The 22,828-nt window shown below is 40.7% G+C and overlaps 21 non-coding genes across 21 annotated transcripts; all 21 read left to right on the forward strand.

Annotated features, from left to right (window-relative positions):
- Nucleotides 1–1,177: 1,177 nt before the first annotated feature.
- On the forward strand, nt 1,178–1,258 carry trnas-cga (transfer RNA serine (anticodon CGA)). Its single transcript has one exon. It is a non-coding gene; the product is annotated as a tRNA-Ser (tRNA).
- Nucleotides 1,259–1,475: 217 nt separating this feature from the next.
- Nucleotides 1,476–1,557, forward strand: trnas-uga (transfer RNA serine (anticodon UGA)). The gene has a single exon. It is a non-coding gene; the product is annotated as a tRNA-Ser (tRNA).
- Nucleotides 1,558–2,995: 1,438 nt separating this feature from the next.
- On the forward strand, nt 2,996–3,077 carry trnas-uga (transfer RNA serine (anticodon UGA)). Its single transcript has one exon. It is a non-coding gene; the product is annotated as a tRNA-Ser (tRNA).
- Nucleotides 3,078–3,295: 218 nt separating this feature from the next.
- trnas-uga (transfer RNA serine (anticodon UGA)) lies at nt 3,296–3,377 on the forward strand. Its single transcript has one exon. It is a non-coding gene; the product is annotated as a tRNA-Ser (tRNA).
- Nucleotides 3,378–5,737: 2,360 nt separating this feature from the next.
- On the forward strand, nt 5,738–5,819 carry trnas-cga (transfer RNA serine (anticodon CGA)). The gene has a single exon. It is a non-coding gene; the product is annotated as a tRNA-Ser (tRNA).
- Nucleotides 5,820–6,038: 219 nt separating this feature from the next.
- Nucleotides 6,039–6,120, forward strand: trnas-uga (transfer RNA serine (anticodon UGA)). Its single transcript has one exon. It is a non-coding gene; the product is annotated as a tRNA-Ser (tRNA).
- A 2,356-nt stretch (nt 6,121–8,476) lies between these two features.
- On the forward strand, nt 8,477–8,558 carry trnas-cga (transfer RNA serine (anticodon CGA)). Its single transcript has one exon. It is a non-coding gene; the product is annotated as a tRNA-Ser (tRNA).
- A 218-nt stretch (nt 8,559–8,776) lies between these two features.
- Nucleotides 8,777–8,858, forward strand: trnas-uga (transfer RNA serine (anticodon UGA)). Its single transcript has one exon. It is a non-coding gene; the product is annotated as a tRNA-Ser (tRNA).
- A 1,437-nt stretch (nt 8,859–10,295) lies between these two features.
- Nucleotides 10,296–10,377, forward strand: trnas-uga (transfer RNA serine (anticodon UGA)). The gene has a single exon. It is a non-coding gene; the product is annotated as a tRNA-Ser (tRNA).
- Nucleotides 10,378–10,596: 219 nt separating this feature from the next.
- trnas-uga (transfer RNA serine (anticodon UGA)) lies at nt 10,597–10,678 on the forward strand. The gene has a single exon. It is a non-coding gene; the product is annotated as a tRNA-Ser (tRNA).
- Nucleotides 10,679–12,113: 1,435 nt separating this feature from the next.
- On the forward strand, nt 12,114–12,195 carry trnas-cga (transfer RNA serine (anticodon CGA)). Its single transcript has one exon. It is a non-coding gene; the product is annotated as a tRNA-Ser (tRNA).
- A 219-nt stretch (nt 12,196–12,414) lies between these two features.
- On the forward strand, nt 12,415–12,496 carry trnas-uga (transfer RNA serine (anticodon UGA)). The gene has a single exon. It is a non-coding gene; the product is annotated as a tRNA-Ser (tRNA).
- Nucleotides 12,497–13,933: 1,437 nt separating this feature from the next.
- trnas-uga (transfer RNA serine (anticodon UGA)) lies at nt 13,934–14,015 on the forward strand. The gene has a single exon. It is a non-coding gene; the product is annotated as a tRNA-Ser (tRNA).
- Nucleotides 14,016–14,233: 218 nt separating this feature from the next.
- trnas-uga (transfer RNA serine (anticodon UGA)) lies at nt 14,234–14,315 on the forward strand. The gene has a single exon. It is a non-coding gene; the product is annotated as a tRNA-Ser (tRNA).
- Nucleotides 14,316–15,752: 1,437 nt separating this feature from the next.
- trnas-uga (transfer RNA serine (anticodon UGA)) lies at nt 15,753–15,834 on the forward strand. Its single transcript has one exon. It is a non-coding gene; the product is annotated as a tRNA-Ser (tRNA).
- A 218-nt stretch (nt 15,835–16,052) lies between these two features.
- Nucleotides 16,053–16,134, forward strand: trnas-uga (transfer RNA serine (anticodon UGA)). Its single transcript has one exon. It is a non-coding gene; the product is annotated as a tRNA-Ser (tRNA).
- A 1,436-nt stretch (nt 16,135–17,570) lies between these two features.
- Nucleotides 17,571–17,652, forward strand: trnas-cga (transfer RNA serine (anticodon CGA)). The gene has a single exon. It is a non-coding gene; the product is annotated as a tRNA-Ser (tRNA).
- Nucleotides 17,653–17,871: 219 nt separating this feature from the next.
- Nucleotides 17,872–17,953, forward strand: trnas-uga (transfer RNA serine (anticodon UGA)). Its single transcript has one exon. It is a non-coding gene; the product is annotated as a tRNA-Ser (tRNA).
- Nucleotides 17,954–18,476: 523 nt separating this feature from the next.
- Nucleotides 18,477–18,559, forward strand: trnas-aga (transfer RNA serine (anticodon AGA)). The gene has a single exon. It is a non-coding gene; the product is annotated as a tRNA-Ser (tRNA).
- Nucleotides 18,560–20,298: 1,739 nt separating this feature from the next.
- trnas-aga (transfer RNA serine (anticodon AGA)) lies at nt 20,299–20,380 on the forward strand. The gene has a single exon. It is a non-coding gene; the product is annotated as a tRNA-Ser (tRNA).
- Nucleotides 20,381–20,599: 219 nt separating this feature from the next.
- On the forward strand, nt 20,600–20,681 carry trnas-uga (transfer RNA serine (anticodon UGA)). Its single transcript has one exon. It is a non-coding gene; the product is annotated as a tRNA-Ser (tRNA).
- The last annotated feature ends 2,147 nt before the right edge of the window (nt 20,682–22,828 follow it).

Consider the following 22,828-nt stretch of genomic DNA (forward strand, 5'->3'; position numbering starts at 1 on the left):
CCAATGGGTTCTCCCCGCGCAGGTTCGATCCCTCCTCGAAGCGCTTTGACAAACCAGTCTTTATTTGCAACATGTCATTGGAGACTTGATATGGATAATGTGTGCTTAATGCATGGACTTGTCTTTTGATTCAGGTCTCAGAGTATATCTCCATTGGCAAACAGTTCAAATAGTCTCTCCAGTACTGTTGTTTGTATTAGATTTATTATGGAATTTCTGAGAGCCATGTGGGTATGTCCTCAGACTTGAAACCCCATTGGGTCTCTCTGCTCCTTTTAAAATCTTATTCTCAGTGAATAGTCCACTTGTACATTCTCTGCACATAGTTTTTTGACTTGCACATTAAACTTCCAACCTTCACAGCTTTGGAAAGGACCGAGGTTACTTGGCGCAATAAGATCAAAATGTTGTGCCATCAAGTTTACCATTTTTCACCAATGATGTCTGTTTCCAAGTCCCAATCCCTTTACTTGCATTCCAACAGCTGCAATGGCCGAGTTCTTTAGACGTTGGACCTGAATTTCAATGGGGTCTCCCCACCCATGTTCTTAACTTACTTGAAGCATATAGCCCACTTCTGCTTTCTCCTCATCAATTTCCTTAGATTCCTACTGCTTTGATGGCTAAGTGGTTTAAGCATTCTAATTGAAGTACAATGTATTCTCCCTGTACAGTGTTCAACTCTGCTTACTGGGTGATGATAAAGTAGACCTTTAACAATTGGGTCTATCTCCTTTGAATTTAAATTGTCCTTACTTTATGTGCTCGTCCAACGATTGAAGTGCTTAGAAAATAGCTTCTTTTTAAAAAACTTTGCTTGAAAAAAAATTCAACTAGGCAGTTGAATTTGGATACTTTTGTCCTTGTGTGAGGTAACTCAGAAAGCTGTGATTGCAGAATGGTTAAATTTTTGGACTCAAAATCCATTGGGGTTGACCAGTGCAGGTTTGAACCCTGCGAGCAGCGCTTTGACAATCCAGTCTTTATTTGTAACATGTCATTGGGGACTTGATATGGATAATGCTTGGACATGTCCTTTGATTCAAGTGCTCAGAATTGATCTTCCATGACAAACGTTTCAAGTAGGCTCTTCAATAGCAATAATCTGCTCACTTTAGAGGTAAAATGGACAGAACGAGATAGCGGACTGGTTAAGGGTCTGTAAGTATCAGGAGAAGCTGCGAGGTCCGAGAGGTTAAGGCGTTGGACTCGAAATCCAATGGGGTCTCCCCCGGAGGTTCGAACCCTGCTCGCAGCGCTTATTCAAACCAGTTTTCCTTTTAACTTATCCTAGGTGACATGATATGGATAATGTGCTTAATACATGGACTTGTCCTTTGATTCAAGTGCTCAGAATATTTTTTCCTTGACAAACATTTCAAATAGGCTCTTCAGTAGAAAGTCTAGTCTTTACCGAAGTAAAATCTACAGAATCAGATAGCCGACTGGTTAAGGATTTGTTTTTATCATAGCAAGCTGTGATGGCCGAGTGGTTAAGGCGTTGGACTTGAAATCCAATGGGGTTTACCTGCGCAGGTTCGAGCCCTGCTCACAGCGCTTTGACAAACCAGTTTTTATTTGCAACATGTCATTGGAGACTTGATATGGATCATGTGTGCTTAATGCATGGACTTGTCCTTTGACTCAGGTGGTCAGAATAAAAATCCCTGACAAACAGTTCAAACAGGCTCTTCAGTAGAAGGTCTAGTCTTTACAGAAGTAAAATGTACAGAATCAGATAGCCCGACTGGTTAAGGACTGTTTCTTAACATAGTGAGCTGCGATTGCCGAGTGGTAAATTGCGTTGGACTAGAAATCCAATGGGTTCTCCCCGCGCAGGTTCGAACCCTCCTCACAGCGCTTTGACAAACCAGTCTTTATTTGCAACATGTCATTGGAGACTTGATATGGATAATGTGTGCTTAATGCATGGACTTGCCTTTTGATTCAGGTGCTCAGAGTATATCTCCATTGGCAAACAGTTCAAATAGTCTCTTCAGTACTGTTGTTTGTATTAGATTTATTATGGAATTTCTGAGAGCCATGTGGGTATGTCCTCAGACTTGAAACCCCATTGGGTCTCTCTGCTCCTTTTAAAATCTTATTCTCAGTGAATAGTCCACTTGTACATTCTCTGCACATAGTTTTTTGACTTGCACATTAAACTTCCAACATTCACAGCTTTGGAAAGGACCGAGGTTACTTGGAGCAATAAGATCAAAATGTTGTGCCATCAAGTTTACCATTTTTCACCAATGATGTCTGTTTCCAAGTCCCAATCCCTTTACTTGCCTTCCAACAGCTGCAATGGCCGAGATCTTTAGATGTTGGACCTGAATTTCAATGTGGTCTCCCCACCCATGTTCTTAACTTGCTTGAAGCATATAGCCCACTTCTCCTTTCTCCTCATCAATTTCCTTAGATTCCTACTGCTTTGATGGCTAAGTGGTTTAAGCATTGTAATTGAAGTCCAATGTATTCTCCCTGTACAGTGTTCAACTCTGCTTACTGGGTGATGATAATGTAGACCTTTAACAATTGGGTCTATCTCCTTTGAATTTAAATTGTCCTTACTTTATGTGCTCGTCCAACGATTGAAGTGCTTAGAAAATTGCTTTTTATTTTTTTACTTTGCTTGAAAAAAAATGCAACTAGGCAGTTGAATTTGGATACTTTTGTCCTTGTGTGAGGTAACTCAGAAAGCTGTGATTGCAGAATGGTAAAATTTTTGGACTCAAAATCCATTGGGGTTGACCAGTGCAGGTTTGAACCCTGCGAGCAGCGCTTTGACAATCCAGTCTTTATTTGTAACATGTCATTGGGGACTTGATATGGATAATGCTTGGACATGTCCTTTGATTCAAGTGCTCAGAATTGATCTTCCATGACAAACGTTTCAAGTAGGCTCTTCAATAGCAATAATCTGCTCACTTTAGAGGTAAAATGGACAGAACGAGATAGCGGACTGGTTAAGGGTCTGTAAGTATCAGGAGAAGCTGCGATGGCTGAGAGGTTAAGGCGTTGGACTTGAAATCCAATGGGGTCTCCCCGCGCAGGTTCGAACCCTGCTCACAGCGGTAATTCAAACCAGTTTTCCTTTTAACATATCCTAGGTGACATGATATGGATAATGTGCTTAATACATGGACTTGTCCTTTGATTCAAGTGCTCAGAATATTTTTTCCTTGACAAACATTTCAAATAGGCTCTTCAGTAGAAAGTCTAGTCTTTACCGAAATAAAATCTACAGAATCAGATAGCCGACTGGTTAAGGATTTGTTTTTTATCTGAGCAAGCTTTGATGGGCGAGTGGTTAAGGCGTTGTACTTGAAATCCAATGGGGTTTCCCTGCGCAGGTTCGAACCCTGCTCACAGCGCTTTGACAAACCAGTTTTTATTTGCAACATGTCATTGGAGACTTGATATGGATAATGTGTGCTTAATGCATGGACTTGTCCTTTGACTCAGGTGGTCAGAATAAAAATCCTTGACAAACAGTTCAAACAGGCTCTTCAGTAGAAGGTCTAGTCTTTACAGAAGTAAAATGTACAGAATCAGATAGCCCGACTGGTTAAGAACTGTTTCTTAACATAGCGAGCTGCGATTGCCGAGTGGTAAATTGCGTTGGACTAGAAATCCAATGGGTTCTCCCCGCGCAGGTTCGAACCCTCCTCACAGCGCTTTGACAAACCAGTCTTTATTTGCAACATGTCATTGGAGACTTGATATGGATAATGTGTGCTTAATGCATGGACTTGCCTTTTGATTCAGGTGCTCAGAGTATATCTCCATTGGCAAACAGTTCAAATAGTCTCTTCAGTACTGTTGTTTGTATTAGATTTATTATGGAATTTCTGAGAGCCATGTGGGTATGTCCTCAGACTTGAAACCCCATTGGGTCTCTCTGCTCCTTTTAAAATCTTATTCTCAGTGAATAGTCCACTTGTACATTCTCTGCACATAGTTTTTTGACTTGCACATTAAACTTCCAACATTCACAGCTTTGGAAAGGACCGAGGTTACTTGGAGCAATAAGATCAAAATGTTGTGCCATCAAGTTTACAATTTTTCACCAATGATGTCTGTTTCCAAGTCCCAATCCCTTTACTTGCCTTCCAACAGCTGCAATGGCCGAGATCTTTAGATGTTGGACCTGAATTTCAATGTGGTCTCCCCACCCATGTTCTTAACTTGCTTGAAGCATATAGCCCACTTCTCCTTTCTCCTCATCAATTTCCTTAGATTCCTACTGCTTTGATGGCTAAGTGGTTTAAGCATTGTAATTGAAGTCCAATGTATTCTCCCTGTACAGTGTTCAACTCTGCTTACTGGGTGATGATAAAGTAGACCTTTAACAATTGGGTCTATCTCCTTTGAATTTAAATTGTCCTTACTTTATGTGCTCGTCCAACGATTGAAGTGCTTAGAAAATTGCTTTTTATTTTTTTACTTTGCTTGAAAAAAAATGCAACTAGGCAGTTGAATTTGGATACTTTTGTCCTTGTGTGAGGTAACTCAGAAAGCTGTGATTGCAGAATGGTAAATTGCATTGGACTAGAAATCCAATGGGTTCTCCCCGCGCAGGTTCGATCCCTCCTCGAAGCGCTTTGACAAACCAGTCTTTATTTGCAACATGTCATTGGAGACTTGATATGGATAATGTGTGCTTAATGCATGGATTTGTCTTTTGATTCAGGTCTCAGAGTATATCTCCATTGGCAAACAGTTCAAATAGTCTCTTCAGTACTGTTGTTTGTATTAGATTTATTATGGAATTTCTGAGAGCCATGTGGGTATGTCCTCAGACTTGAAACCCCATTGGGTCTCTCTGCTCCTTTTAAAATCTTATTCTCAGTGAATAGTCCACTTGTACATTCTCTGCACATAGTTTTTTGACTTGCACATTAAACTTCCAACATTCACAGCTTTGGAAAGGACCGAGGTTACTTGGAGCAATAAGATCAAAATGTTGTGCCATCAAGTTTACAATTTTTCACCAATGATGTCTGTTTCCAAGTCCCAATCCCTTTACTTGCCTTCCAACAGCTGCAATGGCCGAGTTCTTTAGATGTTGGACCTGAATTTCAATGTGGTCTCCCCACCCATGTTCTTAACTTGCTTGAAGCATATAGCCCACTTCTGCTTTCTCCTCATCAATTTCCTTAGATTCCTACTGCTTTGATGGCTAAGTGTTTTAAGCATTGTAATTGAAGTCCAATGTATTCTCCCTGTACAGTGTTCAACTCTGCTTACTGGGTGATGATAAAGTAGACCTTTAACAATTGGGTCTATCTCCTTTGAATTTAAATTGTCCTTACTTTATGTGCTCGTCCAACAATTGAAGTGCTTAGAAAATAGCTTTTTTTTTTTACTTTGCTTGAAAAAAAATGCAACTAGGCAGTTGAATTTGGATACTTTTGTCCTTGTGTGAGGTAACTCAGAAAGCTGTGATTGCAGAATGGTAAATTTTTTGGACTCAAAATCCATTGGGGTTGACCAGTGCAGGTTTGAACCCTGCGAGCAGCACTTTGACAATCCAGTCTTTATTTGTAACATGTCATTGGGGACTTGATATGGATAATGCTTGGACATGTCCTTTGATTCAAGTGCTCAGAATTGATCTTCCACGACAAACGTTTCAAGTAGGCTCTTCAATAGCAATAAACTGCTCACTTTAGAGGTAAAATGGACAGAACGAGATAGCGGACTGGTTAAGGGTCTGTAAGTGACAGGAGGAGCTGCGATGGCCGAGAGGGTAAGGCGTTGGACTCGAAATCCAATGGGGTTTCCCCGTGCAGGTTTGAACCCTGCTCACAGCGCTATGGCAAACCAGTTTTCCTTTTTAACATATCCTAGGTGACATGATATGGATAATGTGCTTAATACATGGACTTGTCCTTTGATTCAAGTGCTCAGAATATTTTTTCCTTGACAAACATTTCAAATAAGCTCTTCAGTAGAAAGTCTAGTCTTTACCGAAGTAAAATCTACAGAATCAGATAGCCGACTGGTTAAGGATTTGTTTTTTACCGTAGCAAGCTGTGATGGCCGAGTGGTTAAGGCGTTGGACTTGAAATCCAATGGGGTTTCCCTGCGCAGGTTCGAACCCTGCTCACAGCGCTTTGACAAACCAGTTTTTATTTGCAACATGTCATTGGAGACTTGATATGGATAATGTGTGCTTAATGCATGGACTTGTCCTTTGACTCAGGTGGTCAGAATAAAACTCCTTGACAAACAGTTCAAACAGGCTCTTCAGTAGAAGGTCTAGTCTTTACAGAAGTAAAATGTACAGAATCAGATATCCCAACTGGGTAAGGACTGTTTCTTAACATAGCTAGCTGCGATTGCCGAGTGGTAAATTGCGTTGGACTAGAAATCCAATGGGTTCTCCCCGCGCAGGTTCGATCCCTCCTCGAAGCGCTTTGACAAACCAGTCTTTATTTGCAACATGTCATTGGAGACTTGATATGGATAATGTGTGCTTAATGCATGGACTTGTCTTTTGATTCAGGTCTCAGAGTATATCTCCATTGGCAAACAGTTCAAATAGTCTCTCCAGTACTGTTGTTTGTATTAGATTTATTATGGAATTTCTGAGAGCCATGTGGGTATGTCCTCAGACTTGAAACCCCATTGGGTCTCTCTGCTCCTTTTAAAATCTTATTCTCAGTGAATAGTCCACTTGTACATTCTCTGCACATAGTTTTTTGACTTGCACATTAAACTTCCAACATTCACAGCTTTGGAAAGGACCGAGGTTACTTGGAGCAATAAGATCAAAATGTTGTGCCATCAAGTTGACCATTTTTCACCAATGATGTCTGTTTCCAAGTCCCAATCCCTTTACTTGCCTTCCAACAGCTGCAATGGCCGAGTTCTTTAGATGTTGGACCTGAATTTCAATGTGGTCTCCCCACCCATGTTCTTAACTTGCTTGAAGCATATAGCCCACTTCTGCTTTCTCCTCATCAATTTCCTTAGATTCCTACTGCTTTGATGGCTAAGTGTTTTAAGCATTGTAATTGAAGTCCAATGTATTCTCCCTGTACAGTGTTCAACTCTGCTTACTGGGTGATGATAAAGTAGACCTTTAACAATTGGGTCTATCTCCTTTGAATTTAAATTGTCCTTACTTTATGTGCTCGTCCAACAATTGAAGTGCTTAAAATATATATATATTTTTTTACTTTGCTTGAAAAAAAATGCAACTAGGCAGTTGAATTTGGATACTTTTGTCCTTGTGTGAGGTAACTCAGAAAGCTGTGATTGCAGAATGGTAAATTGCATTGGACTAGAAATCCAATGGGTTCTCCCCGCGCAGGTTCGATCCCTCCTCGAAGCGCTTTGACAAACCAGTCTTTATTTGCAACATGTCATTGGAGACTTGATATGGATAATGTGTGCTTAATGCATGGATTAGTCTTTTGATTCAGGTCTCAGAGTATATCTCCATTGGCAAACAGTTCAAATAGTCTCTTCAGTACTGTTGTTTGTATTAGATTTATTATGGAATTTCTGAGAGCCATGTGGGTATGTCCTCAGACTTGAAACCCCATTGGGTCTCTCTGCTCCTTTTAAAATCTTATTCTCAGTGAATAGTCCACTTGTACATTCTCTGCACATAGTTTTTTGACTTGCACATTAAACTTCCAACATTCACAGCTTTGGAAAGGACCGAGGTTACTTGGAGCAATAAGATCAAAATGTTGTGCCATCAAGTTTACAATTTTTCACCAATGATGTCTGTTTCCAAGTCCCAATCCCTTTACTTGCCTTCCAACAGCTGCAATGGCCGAGTTCTTTAGATGTTGGACCTGAATTTCAATGTGGTCTCCCCACCCATGTTCTTAACTTGCTTGAAGCATATAGCCCACTTCTGCTTTCTCCTCATCAATTTCCTTAGATTCCTACTGCTTTGATGGCTAAGTGTTTTAAGCATTGTAATTGAAGTCCAATGTATTCTCCCTGTACAGTGTTCAACTCTGCTTACTGGGTGATGATAAAGTAGACCTTTAACAATTGGGTCTATCTCCTTTGAATTTAAATTGTCCTTACTTTATGTGCTCGTCCAACAATTGAAGTGCTTAGAAAATAGCTTTTTTTTTTACTTTGCTTGAAAAAAAATGCAACTAGGCAGTTGAATTTGGATACTTTTGTCCTTGTGTGAGGTAACTCAGAAAGCTGTGATTGCAGAATGGTAAATTTTTTGGACTCAAAATCCATTGGGGTTGACCAGTGCAGGTTTGAACCCTGCGAGCAGCACTTTGACAATCCAGTCTTTATTTGTAACATGTCATTGGGGACTTGATATGGATAATGCTTGGACATGTCCTTTGATTCAAGTGCTCAGAATTGATCTTCCACGACAAACGTTTCAAGTAGGCTCTTCAATAGCAATAAACTGCTCACTTTAGAGGTAAAATGGACAGAACGAGATAGCGGACTGGTTAAGGGTCTGTAAGTGACAGGAGGAGCTGCGATGGCCGAGAGGGTAAGGCGTTGGACTCGAAATCCAATGGGGTCTCCCCGCGCAGGTTCGAACCCTGCTCACAGCGCTATGGCAAACCAGTTTTCCTTTTAACATATCCTAGGTGACATGATATGGATAATGTGCTTAATACATGGACTTGTCCTTTGATTCAAGTGCTCAGAATATTTTTTCCTTGACAAACATTTCAAATAAGCTCTTCAGTAGAAAGTCTAGTCTTTACCGAAGTAAAATCTACAGAATCAGATAGCCGACTGGTTAAGGATTTGTTTTTTATCGTAGCAAGCTGTGATGGCCGAGTGGTTAAGGCGTTGGACTTGAAATCCAATGGGGTTTCCCTGCGCAGGTTCGAACCCTGCTCACAGCGCTTTGACAAACCAGTTTTTATTTGCAACATGTCATTGGAGACTTGATATGGATAATGTGTGCTTAATGCATGGACTTGTCCTTTGACTCAGGTGGTCAGAATAAAACTCCTTGACAAACAGTTCAAACAGGCTCTTCAGTAGAAGGTCTAGTCTTTACAGAAGTAAAATGTACAGAATCAGATATCCCAACTGGGTAAGGACTGTTTCTTAACATAGCTAGCTGCGATTGCCGAGTGGTAAATTGCGTTGGACTAGAAATCCAATGGGTTCTCCCCGCGCAGGTTCGATCCCTCCTCGAAGCGCTTTGACAAACCAGTCTTTATTTGCAACATGTCATTGGAGACTTGATATGGATAATGTGTGCTTAATGCATGGACTTGTCTTTTGATTCAGGTCTCAGAGTATATCTCCATTGGCAAACAGTTCAAATAGTCTCTTCAGTACTGTTGTTTGTATTAGATTTATTATGGAATTTCTGAGAGCCATGTGGGTATGTCCTCAGACTTGAAACCCCATTGGGTCTCTCTGCTCCTTTTAAAATCTTATTCTCAGTGAATAGTCCACTTGTACATTCTCTGCACATAGTTTTTTGACTTGCACATTAAACTTCCAACATTCACAGCTTTGGAAAGGACCGAGGTTACTTGGAGCAATAAGATCAAAATGTTGTGCCATCAAGTTTACCATTTTTCACCAATGATGTCTGTTTCCAAGTCCCAATCCCTTTACTTGCCTTCCAACAGCTGCAATGGCCGAGATCTTTAGATGTTGGACCTGAATTTCAATGTGGTCTCCCTACCCATGTTCTTAACTTGCTTGAAGCATATAGCCCACTTCTCCTTTCTCCTCATCAATTTCCTTAGATTCCTACTGCTTTGATGGCTAAGTGGTTTAAGCATTGTAATTGAAGTCCAATGTATTCTCCCTGTACAGTGTTCAACTCTGCTTACTGGGTGATGATGAAGTAGACCTTTAACAATTGGGTCTATCTCCTTTGAATTTAAATTGTCCTTACTTTATGTGCTCGTCCAATGATTGAAGTGCTTAGAAAATTGCTTTTTATTTTTTTACTTTGCTTGAAAAAAAATGCAACTAGGCAGTTGAATTTGGATACTTTTGTCCTTGTGTGAGGTAACTCAGAAAGCTGTGATTGCAGAATGGTAAATTTTTTGGACTCAAAATCCATTGGGGTTGACCAGTGCAGGTTTGAACCCTGCGAGCAGCACTTTGACAATCCAGTCTTTATTTGTAACATGTCATTGGGGACTTGATATGGATAATGCTTGGACATGTCCTTTGATTCAAGTGCTCAGAATTGATCTTCCACGACAAACGTTTCAAGTAGGCTCTTCAATAGCAATAAACTGCTCACTTTAGAGGTAAAATGGACAGAACGAGATAGCGGACTGGTTAAGGGTCTGTAAGTGACAGGAGGAGCTGCGATGGCCGAGAGGGTAAGGCGTTGGACTTGAAATCCAATGGGGTCTCCCCGCGCAGGTTCGAACCCTACTCACAGCGCTATGGCAAACCAGTTTTCCTTTTTAACATATCCTAGGTGACATGATATGGATAATGTGCTTAATACATGGACTTGTCCTTTGATTCAAGTGCTCAGAATATTTTTTCCTTGACAAACATTTCAAATAAGCTCTTCAGTAGAAAGTCTAGTCTTTACCGAAGTAAAATCTACAGAATCAGATAGCCGACTGGTTAAGGATTTGTTTTTTATCGTAGCAAGCTGTGATGGCCGAGTGGTTAAGGCGTTGGACTTGAAATCCAATGGGGTTTCCCTGCGCAGGTTCGAACCCTGCTCACAGCGCTTTGACAAACCAGTTTTTATTTGCAACATGTCATTGGAGACTTGATATGGATAATGTGTGCTTAATGCATGGACTTGTCCTTTGACTCAGGTGGTCAGAATAAAACTCCTTGACAAACAGTTCAAACAGGCTCTTCAGTAGAAGGTCTAGTCTTTACAGAAGTAAAATGTACAGAATCAGATATCCCAACTGGGTAAGGACTGTTTCTTAACATAGCTAGCTGCGATTGCCGAGTGGTAAATTGCGTTGGACTAGAAATCCAATGGGTTCTCCCCGCGCAGGTTCGATCCCTCCTCGAAGCGCTTTGACAAACCAGTCTTTATTTGCAACATGTCATTGGAGACTTGATATGGATAATGTGTGCTTAATGCATGGACTTTTCTTTTGATTCAGGTCTGAGAGTATATCTCCATTGGCAAACAGTTCAAATAGTCTCTTCAGTACTGTTGTTTGTATTAGATTTATTATGGAATTTCTGAGAGCCATGTGGGTATGTCCTCAGACTTGAAACCCCATTGGGTCTCTCTGCTCCTTTTAAAATCTTATTCTCAGTGAATAGTCCACTTGTACATTCTCTGCACATAGTTTTTTGACTTGCACATTAAACTTCCAACATTCACAGCTTTGGAAAGGACCGAGGTTACTTGGAGCAATAAGATCAAAATGTTGTGCCATCAAGTTTACCATTTTTCACCAATGATGTCTGTTTCCAAGTCCCAATCCCTTTACTTGCCTTCCAACAGCTGCAATGGCCGAGTTCTTTAGATGTTGGACCTGAATTTCAATGTGGTCTCCCCACCCATGTTCTTAACTTGCTTGAAGCATATAGCCCACTTCTGCTTTCTCCTCATCAATTTCCTTAGATTCCTACTGCTTTGATGGCTAAGTGTTTTAAGCATTGTAATTGAAGTCCAATGTATTCTCCCTGTACAGTGTTCAACTCTGCTTACTGGGTGATGATAAAGTAGACCTTTAACAATTGGGTCTATCTCCTTTGAATTTAAATTGTCCTTACTTTATGTGCTCGTCCAACAATTGAAGTGCTTAGAAAATAGCTTTTTTTTTTTACTTTGCTTGAAAAAAAATGCAACTAGGCAGTTGAATTTGGATACTTTTGTCCTTGTGTGAGGTAACTCAGAAAGCTGTGATTGCAGAATGGTAAATTTTTTGGACTCAAAATCCATTGGGGTTGACCAGTGCAGGTTTGAACCCTGCGAGCAGCACTTTGACAATCCAGTCTTTATTTGTAACATGTCATTGGGGACTTGATATGGATAATGCTTGGACATGTCCTTTGATTCAAGTGCTCAGAATTGATCTTCCACGACAAACGTTTCAAGTAGGCTCTTCAATAGCAATAAACTGCTCACTTTAGAGGTAAAATGGACAGAACGAGATAGCGGACTGGTTAAGGGTCTGTAAGTGACAGGAGGAGCTGCGATGGCCGAGAGGGTAAGGCGTTGGACTCGAAATCCAATGGGGTCTCCCCGCGCAGGTTCGAACCCTGCTCACAGCGCTATGGCAAACCAGTTTTCCTTTTTAACATATCCTAGGTGACATGATATGGATAATGTGCTTAATACATGGACTTGTCCTTTGATTCAAGTGCTCAGAATATTTTTTCCTTGACAAACATTTCAAATAAGCTCTTCAGTAGAAAGTCTAGTCTTTACCGAAGTAAAATCTACAGAATCAGATAGCCGACTGGTTAAGGATTTGTTTTTTATCGTAGCAAGCTGTGATGGCCGAGTGGTTAAGGCGTTGGACTTGAAATCCAATGGGGTTTCCCTGCGCAGGTTCGAACCCTGCTCACAGCGCTTTGACAAACCAGTTTTTATTTGCAACATGTCATTGGAGACTTGATATGGATAATGTGTGCTTAATGCATGGACTTGTCCTTTGACTCAGGTGGTCAGAATAAAACTCCTTGACAAACAGTTCAAACAGGCTCTTCAGTAGAAGGTCTAGTCTTTACAGAAGTAAAATGTACAGAATCAGATATCCCAACTGGGTAAGGACTGTTTCTTAACATAGCTAGCTGCGATTGCCGAGTGGTAAATTGCGTTGGACTAGAAATCCAATGGGTTCTCCCCGCGCAGGTTCCATCCCTCCTCGAAGCGCTTTGACAAACCAGTCTTTATTTGCAACATGTCATTGGAGACTTGATATGGATAATGTGTGCTTAATGCATGGACTTGTCTTTTGATTCAGGTCTCAGAGTATATCTCCATTGGCAAACAGTTCAAATAGTCTCTTCAGTACTGTTGTTTGTATTAGATTTATTATGGAATTTCTGAGAGCCATGTGGGTATGTCCTCAGACTTGAAACCCCATTGGGTCTCTCTGCTCCTTTTAAAATCTTATTCTCAGTGAATAGTCCACTTGTACATTCTCTGCACATAGTTTTTTGACTTGCACATTAAACTTCCAACATTCACAGCTTTGGAAAGGACCGAGGTTACTTGGAGCAATAAGATCAAAATGTTGTGCCATCAAGTTTACCATTTTTCACCAATGATGTCTGTTTCCAAGTCCCAATCCCTTTACTTGCCTTCCAACAGCTGCAATGGCCGAGTTCTTTAGATGTTGGACCTGAATTTCAATGTGGTCTCCCCACCCATGTTCTTAACTTGCTTGAAGCATATAGCCCACTTCTGCTTTCTCCTCATCAATTTCCTTAGATTCCTACTGCTTTGATGGCTAAGTGTTTTAAGCATTGTAATTGAAGTCCAATGTATTCTCCCTGTACAGTGTTCAACTCTGCTTACTGGGTGATGATAATGTAGACCTTTAACAATTGGGTCTATCTCCTTTGAATTTAAATTGTCCTTACTTTATGTGCTCGTCCAACGATTGAAGTGCTTAGAAAATTGCTTTTTATTTTTTTACTTTGCTTGAAAAAAAATGCAACTAGGCAGTTGAATTTGGATACTTTTGTCCTTGTGTGAGGTAACTCAGAAAGCTGTGATTGCAGAATGGTAACATTTTTGGACTCAAAATCCATTGGGGTTGACCAGTGCAGGTTTGAACCCTGCGAGCAGCGCTTTGACAATCCAGTCTTTATTTGTAACATGTCATTGGGGACTTGATATGGATAATGCTTGGACATGTCCTTTGATTCAAGTGCTCAGAATTGATCTTCCATGACAAACGTTTCAAGTAGGCTCTTCAATAGCAATAATCTGCTCACTTTAGAGGTAAAATGGACAGAACGAGATAGCGGACTGGTTAAGGGTCTGTAAGTATCAGGAGAAGCTGCGATGGCCGAGAGGTTAAGGCGTTGGACTTGAAATCCAATGGGGTCTCCCCGCGCAGGTTCGAACCCTGCTCACAGCGGTAATTCAAACTAGTTTTCCTTTTAACATATCCTAGGTGACATGATATGGATAATGTGCTTAATACATGGACTTGTCCTTTGATTCAAGTGCTCAGAATATTTTTTCCTTGACAAACATTTCAAATAGGCTCTTCAGTAGAAAGTCTAGTCTTTACCGAAATAAAATCTACAGAATCAGATAGCCGACTGGTTAAGGATTTGTTTTTTATCTGAGCAAGCTTTGATGGGCGAGTGGTTAAGGCGTTGTACTTGAAATCCAATGGGGTTTCCCTGCGCAGGTTCGAACCCTGCTCACAGCGCTTTGACAAACCAGTTTTTATTTGCAACATGTCATTGGAGACTTGATATGGATAATGTGTGCTTAATGCATGGACTTGTCCTTTGACTCAGGTGGTCAGAATAAAAATCCTTGACAAACAGTTCAAACAGGCTCTTCAGTAGAAGGTCTAGTCTTTACAGAAGTAAAATGTACAGAATCAGATATCCCGACTGGGTAAGGACTTTTTCTTAACATAGCTAGCTGCGATTGCCGAGTGGTAAATTGCGTTGGACTAGAAATCCAATGGGTTCTCCCCGCGCAGGTTCGATCCCTCCTCGAAGCGCTTTGACAAACCAGTCTTTATTTGCAACATGTCATTGGAGACTTGATATGGATAATGTGTGCTTAATGCATGGACTTGTCTTTTGATTCAGGTCTCAGAGTATATCTCCATTGGCAAACAGTTCAAATAGTCTCTTCAGTACTGTTGTTTGTATTAGATTTATTATGGAATTTCTGAGAGCCATGTGGGTATGTCCTCAGACTTGAAACCCCATTGGGTCTCTCTGCTCCTTTTAAAATCTTATTCTCAGTGAATAGTCCACTTGTACATTCTCTGCACATAGTTTTTTGACTTGCACATTAAACTTCCAACATTCACAGCTTTGGAAAGGACCGAGGTTACTTGGAGCAATAAGATCAAAATGTTGTGCCATCAAGTTTACCATTTTTCACCAATGATGTCTGTTTCCAAGTCCCAATCCCTTTACTTGCCTTCCAACAGCTGCAATGGCCGAGTTCTTTAGATGTTGGACCTGAATTTCAATGTGGTCTCCCCACCCATGTTCTTAACTTGCTTGAAGCATATAGCCCACTTCTGCTTTCTCCTCATCAATTTCCTTAGATTCCTACTGCTTTGATGGCTAAGTGTTTTAAGCATTGTAATTGAAGTCCAATGTATTCTCCCTGTACAGTGTTCAACTCTGCTTACTGGGTGATGATAATGTAGACCTTTAACAATTGGGTCTATCTCCTTTGAATTTAAATTGTCCTTACTTTATGTGCTCGTCCAACGATTGAAGTGCTTAGAAAATTGCTTTTTATTTTTTTACTTTGCTTGAAAAAAAATGCAACTAGGCAGTTGAATTTGGATACTTTTGTCCTTGTGTGAGGTAACTCAGAAAGCTGTGATTGCAGAATGGTAACATTTTTGGACTCAAAATCCATTGGGGTTGACCAGTGCAGGTTTGAACCCTGCGAGCAGCGCTTTGACAATCCAGTCTTTATTTGTAACATGTCATTGGGGACTTGATATGGATAATGCTTGGACATGTCCTTTGATTCAAGTGCTCAGAATTGATCTTCCATGACAAACGTTTCAAGTAGGCTCTTCAATAGCAATAATCTGCTCACTTTAGAGGTAAAATGGACAGAACGAGATAGCGGACTGGTTAAGGGTCTGTAAGTATCAGGAGAAGCTGCGATGGCCGAGAGGTTAAGGCGTTGGACTTGAAATCCAATGGGGTCTCCCCGCGCAGGTTCGAACCCTGCTCACAGCGGTAATTCAAACTAGTTTTCCTTTTAACATATCCTAGGTGACATGATATGGATAATGTGCTTAATTCATGGACTTGTCCTTTGATTCAAGTGCTCAGAATATTTTTTCCTTGACAAACATTTCAAATAGGCTCTTCAGTAGAAAGTCTAGTCTTTACCGAAGTAAAATCTACAGAATCAGATAGCCGACTGGTTAAGGATTTGTTTTTTATCTGAGCAAGCTTTGATGGGCGAGTGGTTAAGGCGTTGTACTTGAAATCCAATGGGGTTTCCCTGCGCAGGTTCGAACCCTGCTCACAGCGCTTTGACAAACCAGTTTTTATTTGCAACATGTCATTGGAGACTTGATATGGATAATGTGTGCTTAATGCATGGACTTGTCCTTTGACTCAGGTGGTCAGAATAAAAATCCTTGACAAACAGTTCAAACAGGCTCTTCAGTAGAAGGTCTAGTCTTTACAGAAGTAAAATGTACAGAATCAGATATCCCGACTGGGTAAGGACTTTTTCTTAACATAGCTAGCTGCGATTGCCGAGTGGTAAATTGCGTTGGACTAGAAATCCAATGGGTTCTCCCCGCGCAGGTTCGATCCCTCCTCGAAGCGCTTTGACAAACCAGTCTTTATTTGCAACATGTCATTGGAGACTTGATATGGATAATGTGTGCTTAATGCATGGACTTGTCTTTTGATTCAGGTCTCAGAGTATATCTCCATTGGCAAACAGTTCAAATAGTCTCTTCAGTACTGTTGTTTGTATTAGATTTATTATGGAATTTCTGAGAGCCATGTGGGTATGTCCTCAGACTTGAAACCCCATTGGGTCTCTCTGCTCCTTTTTAAATCTTATTATCAGTGAATAGTCCACTTGTACATTCTCTGCACATAGTTTTTTGACTTGCACATTAAACTTCCAACATTCACAGCTTTGGAAAGGACCGAGGTTACTTGGAGCAAAAAGATCAAAATGTTGTGCCATCAAGTTTACCATTTTTCACCAATGATGTCTGTTTCCAAGTCCCAATCCCTTTACTTGCCTTCCAACAGCTGCAATGGCCGAGTTCTTTAGATGTTGGACCTGAATTTCAATGTGGTCTCCCCACCCATGTTCTTAACTTGCTTGAAGCATATAGCCCACTTCTGCTTTCTCCTCATCAATTTCCTTAGATTCCTACTGCTTTGATGGCTAAGTGTTTTAAGCATTGTAATTGAAGTCCAATGTATTCTCCCTGTACAGTGTTCAACTCTGCTTACTGGGTGATGATAAAGTAGACCTTTAACAATTGGGTCTATCTCCTTTGAATTTAAATTGTCCTTACTTTATGTGCTCGTCCAACAATTGAAGTGCTTAGAAAATAGCTTTTTTTTTTTTACTTTGCTTGAAAAAAAATGCAACTAGGCAGTTGAATTTGGATACTTTTGTCCTTGTGTGAGGTAACTCAGAAAGCTGTGATTGCAGAATGGTAAAATTTTTGGACTCAAAATCCATTGGGGTTGACCAGTGCAGGTTTGAACCCTGCGAGCAGCGCTTTGACAATCCAGTCTTTATTTGTAACATGTCATTGGGGACTTGATATGGATAATGCTTGGACATGTCCTTTGATTCAAGTGCTCAGAATTGATCTTCCACGACAAACGTTTCAAGTAGGCTCTTCAATAGCAATAAACTGCTCACTTTAGAGGTAAAATGGACAGAACGAGATAGCGGACTGGTTAAGGGTCTGTAAGTGACAGGAGGAGCTGCGATGGCCGAGAGGTTAAGGCGTTGGACTCGAAATCCAATGGGGTCTCCCCGCGCATGTTCGAACCCTGCTCACAGCGCTATGGCAAACCAGTTTTCCTTTTTAACATATCCTAGGTGACATGATATGGATAATGTGCTTAATACATGGACTTGTCCTTTGATTCAAGTGCTCAGAATATTTTTTCCTTGACAAACATTTCAAATAGGCTCTTCAGTAGAAAGTCTAGTCTTTACCGAAGTAAAATCTACAGAATCAGATAGCCGACTGGTTAAGGATTTGTTTTTTATCATAGCAAGCTGTGATGGCCGAGTGGTTAAGGCGTTGGACTTGAAATCCAATGGGGTTTCCCTGCGCAGGATCGAACCCTGCTCACAGCGCTTTGACAAACCAGTTTTTATTTGCAACATGTCATTGGAGACTTGATATGGATAATGTGTGCTTAATGCATGGACTTGTCCTTTGACTCAGGTGGTCAGAATAAAACTCCTTGACAAACAGTTCAAACAGGCTCTTCAATAGAAGGTCTAGTCTTTACAGAAGTAAAATGTACAGAATCAGATAGCCCGACTGGGTAAGGACTGTTTCTTAACATAGCTAGCTGCGATTTCCGAGTGGTAAATTGCGTTGGACTAGAAATCCAATGGGTTCTCCCCGCGCAGGTTCGAACCCTCCTCACAGCGCTTTGACAAACCAGTCTTTATTTGCAACATGTCATTGGAGACTTGATATGGATAATGTGTGCTTAATGCATGGACTTGTCCTTTGACTCAGGTGGTCAGAATAAAACTCCTTGACAAACAGTTCAAACAGGCTCTTCAGTAGAAGGTCTAGTCTTCACAGAAGTAAAATGTACAGAATCAGATAGCCCGACTGGGTAAGGACTGTTTCTTAACATAGCTAGCTGCGATTGCCTAGTGGTAAATTGCGTTGGACTAGAAATCCAATGGGTTCTCCCCGCGCAGGTTCGAACCCTGCTCACAGCGCTTTGGCAAACCAGTTTTCCTTTTTAACATATCCTAGGTGACATGATATGGATAATGTGCTTAATACATGGACTTGTCCTTTGACTCAGGTGGTCAGAATAAAACTCCTTGACAAACAGTTCAAACAGGCTCTTCAGTAGAAGGTCTAGTCTTTACAGAAGTAAAATGTACAGAATCAGATAGCCCGACTGGGTAAGGACTGTTTCTTAACATAGCGAGCTGCGATTGCCGAGTGGTAAATTGCGTTGGACTAGAAATCCAATGGGTTCTCCCCGCGCAGATTCGAACCCTGCTCACAGCGCTTTGACAAACCAGTCTTTATTTGCAACATGTCATTGTAGACTTGATATGGATAATGTGTGCTTAATGCATGGACTTGTCCTTTGACTCAGGTGGTCAGAATAAAACTCCTTGACAAACAGTTCAAACAGGCTCTTCAGTAGAAGGTCTAGTCTTTACAGAAGTAAAATGTACAGAATCAGATAGCCCGACTGGGTAAGGACTGTTTCTTAACATAGTTAGCTGCGATTGCCGAGTGGTAAATTGCTTTGGACTAGAAATCCAATGGGTTCTCCCCGCGCAGGTTCGAACCCTCCTCACAGCGCTTTGACAAACCAGTCTTTATTTGCAACATGTCATTGGAGACTTGATATGGATAATGTGTGCTTAATGCATGGACTTGTCTTTTGATTCAGGTGCTCAGAGTATATCTCCATTGGCAAACAGTTAAAATAGTCTCTTCAGTACTGTTGTTTGTATTAGATTTATTATGGAATTTCTGAGAGCCATGTGGGTATGTCCTCAGACTTGAAACCCCATTGGGTCTCTCTGCTCCTTTTAAAATCTTATTCTCAGTGAATAGTCCACTTGTACATTCTCTGCACATAGTTTTTTGACTTGCACATTAAACTTCCAACATTCACAGCTTTGGAAAGGACCGAGGTTACTTGGAGCAATAAGATCAAAATGTTGTGCCATCAAGTTTACCATTTTTCACCAATGATGTCTGTTTCCAAGTCCCAATCCCTTTACTTGCCTTCCAACAGCTGCAATGGCCGAGTTCTTTAGATGTTGGACCTGAATTTCAATGTGGTCTCCCCACCCATGTTCTTAACTTGCTTGAAGCATATAGCCCACTTCTGCTTTCTCCTCATCAATTTCCTTAGATTCCTACTGCTTTGATGGCTAAGTGTTTTAAGCATTGTAATTGAAGTCCAATGTATTCTCCCTGTACAGTGTTCAACTCTGCTTACTGGGTGATGATTAAGTAGACCTTTAACAATTGGTTCTATCTCCTTTGAATTTAAATTGTCCTTACTTTATGTGCTCGTCCAACGATTGAAGTGCTTAGAAAATTGCTTTTTTTTTTTTTACTTTGCTTGAAAAAAAATGCAACTAGGCAGTTGAATTTGGATACTTTTGTCCTTGTGTGAGGTAACTCAGAAAGCTGTGATTGCAGAATGGTTAAATTTTTGGACTCAAAATCCATTGGGGTTGACCAGTGCAGGTTTGAACCCTGCGAGCAGAGCTTTGACAATCCAGTCTTTATTAGTAACATGTCATTGGGGACTTGATATGGATAATGCTTGGACATGTCCTTTGATTCAAGTGCTCAGAATTGATCTTCCACGACAAACGTTTCAAGTAGGCTCTTCAATAGCAATAAACTGCTCACTTTAGAGGTAAAATGGACAGAACGAGATAGCGGACTGGTTAAGGGTCTGTATGTAACAGGAGGAGCTCCGATGGCCGAGAGGTTAAGGCGTTGGACTAGAAATCCAATGGGTTCTCCCCGCGCAGGTTCGAACCCTGCTCACAGCGCTATGGCAAACCAGTTTTGCTTTTTAACATATCCTAGGTGACATGATATGGATAATGTGCTTAATACATGGACTTGTCCTTTGATTCAAGTGCTCAGAATATTTTTTCCTTGACAAACATTTCAAATAGGCTCTTCAGTAGAAAGTCTAGTCTTTACCGAAGTAAAATCTACAGAATCAGATAGCCGACTGGTTAAGGATTTGTTTTTTATTGTAGCAAGCTGTGATGGCCGAGTGGTTAAGGCGTTGGACTTGAAATCCAATGGGGTTTCCCCGCGAAGGTTCGAACCCTGCTCACAGCGCTTTGACAAACCAGTTTTTATTTGCAACATGTCATTGGAGACTTGATATGGATAATGTGTGCTTAATGCATGGACTTGTCCTTTGACTCAGGTGGTCAGAATAAAACTCATTGACAAACAGTTCAAACAGGCTCTTCAGTAGAAGGTCTAGTCTTTACAGAAGTAAAATGTACAGAATCAGATAGCCCGACTGGGTAAGGACTGTTTCTTAACATAGCTAGCTGCGATTGTCGAGTGGTAAATTGCGTTGGACTAGAAATCCAATGGGTTTTCCCCGCACAGGTTCAAACCCTCCTCACAGCGCTTTGACAAACCAGTCTTTATTTGCAACATGTCATTGGAGACTTGATATGGATAATGTGTGCTTAATGCATGGACTTGTCTTTAGATTCAGGTGCTCAGAGTATATCTCCATTGGCAAACAGTTCAAATAGTCTCTTCAGTACTGTTGTTTGTATTAGATTTATTATGGAATTTCTGAGAGCCATGTGGGTATGTCCTCAGACTTGAAACCCCATTGGGTCTCTCTGCTCCTTTTTAAATCTTATTCTCAGTGAATAGTCCACTTGTACATTCTCTGCACATAGTTTTTTGACTGGTTCATCCTTGGGATCAATTTCCAAATGCCTGAAGGTACCACGTTCATCTGTACAAACAATAGTACACAAGTATAAACACCATGGGACCACGCAGCCATCATACCAGTCAGGAAGGAGATGCGTTCTGTGTCTATAGAACGCATCTCCTTCCTATAGAACATTTGTGGGCAGAACTGTAAAAGCGTGTGCGAGCAAGTAGGCCTACTAACCTGACTCAGTTACACTAGCTCTGTCAGGAGGAATGGGCCAAAATTCACTCAACTTATTGGGGGAAGTTTGTGGAAGGCTGCCCGAAACGTTTGACCCAAGTTAAACAATTTGAAGAAAATGCTACCAAATACTAATTGAGTGTATGTAAACTTCTGACCCACTGGGAATGCGATGAAATAAATAAAAGCTGAACTACTATTATTCTGACATTTCACATTCTTAAAATAAAGTGGCAATCCTAACTGATTTAAGACAGGGATTGTTTGCTAGGATTAAGTGTCAAGAATTGTGAAAAACTGAGTTTAAATGTATTTGGCTAAGGTGTATGTAAACTTCCAACTTCAACTGTATTTCAATTGAAATATAATGTTTATTTGGAAAGTAATAAATATATAGATATTTTTGAAAGCATTCATGATTTGCGTAAATGTAATATACTATTAATCTTGTTAAAAATATGAAATGGTATTACATTTGGTGAAGAGCACATTATGACTTGTTTAGGACTCGAAACTCAAAGTTTCGGTCTTGAGATTTGACTTGATACTTGACGGTCTTGACTTAACTCGGACTTGCCTATCTTGACTTGGGACTTGAGTGTTAAGACTTGAGACTTACTTGTGACTTGTAAAACAATGACTTGGTCTCTCCTCTGCAACATACTGTAGGTCTACTTGTTTGACTGTTTAGCCTACCACAGTGGTCACCAACCAATCGATCGACTGGTCGATCTTCAAGGCATTCCTAGTCGATCACCAAATATTTCTGTAGAAAAGCCAACGAACGATAAAGGCTTGCGCTCCTTTTTAAAAATCGTGTTGAGCTGTTGCCTGTAGGTGCACTTGATTCAAAAGTCCTGTGCACCGGGTACGCAAAGTGTTCCCATGAGACAAACTGCCCAATCGGATAGCTCAAATCACTGTGGCTAAAGAGCTTCCAAGACCCTGGCCACAGCCAAGTTTAATAGGCTACTAACCTACGTAAGATTTAATAACTTTTAAAACCATGACCACAGAGATACTGTCAACGAGCAAAGAGCTTGGGTTTTTATGAGTGAGTTCATGTTTAAGTTGATATTCAGCACTGTCACTGTTTTTATTCAACACTATTACAAAACTTGCTTCTCCGTACTTCCGCTCGGGCTGCAGCTGCAAAGAATGTGTAGCCAAGTATCGATAGCCTGTATTTTATTATTATTAGCAGCTCGTCATGTCGATTTTAATATTAAGGAATATTTCACTTTGTCTGGCAGTAGGAACAACATGAATTTGTGCATGAAGCAGATATGGTGCGACTCGAGTTTCGCCATCAGTTGGAAGACGGTGTCCCCTCTCTCTG

This window comes from Oncorhynchus kisutch, linkage group LG6 (assembly GCF_002021735.2).
Source record: "Oncorhynchus kisutch isolate 150728-3 linkage group LG6, Okis_V2, whole genome shotgun sequence".
Lineage (NCBI taxonomy): Eukaryota > Metazoa > Chordata > Actinopteri > Salmoniformes > Salmonidae > Oncorhynchus > Oncorhynchus kisutch.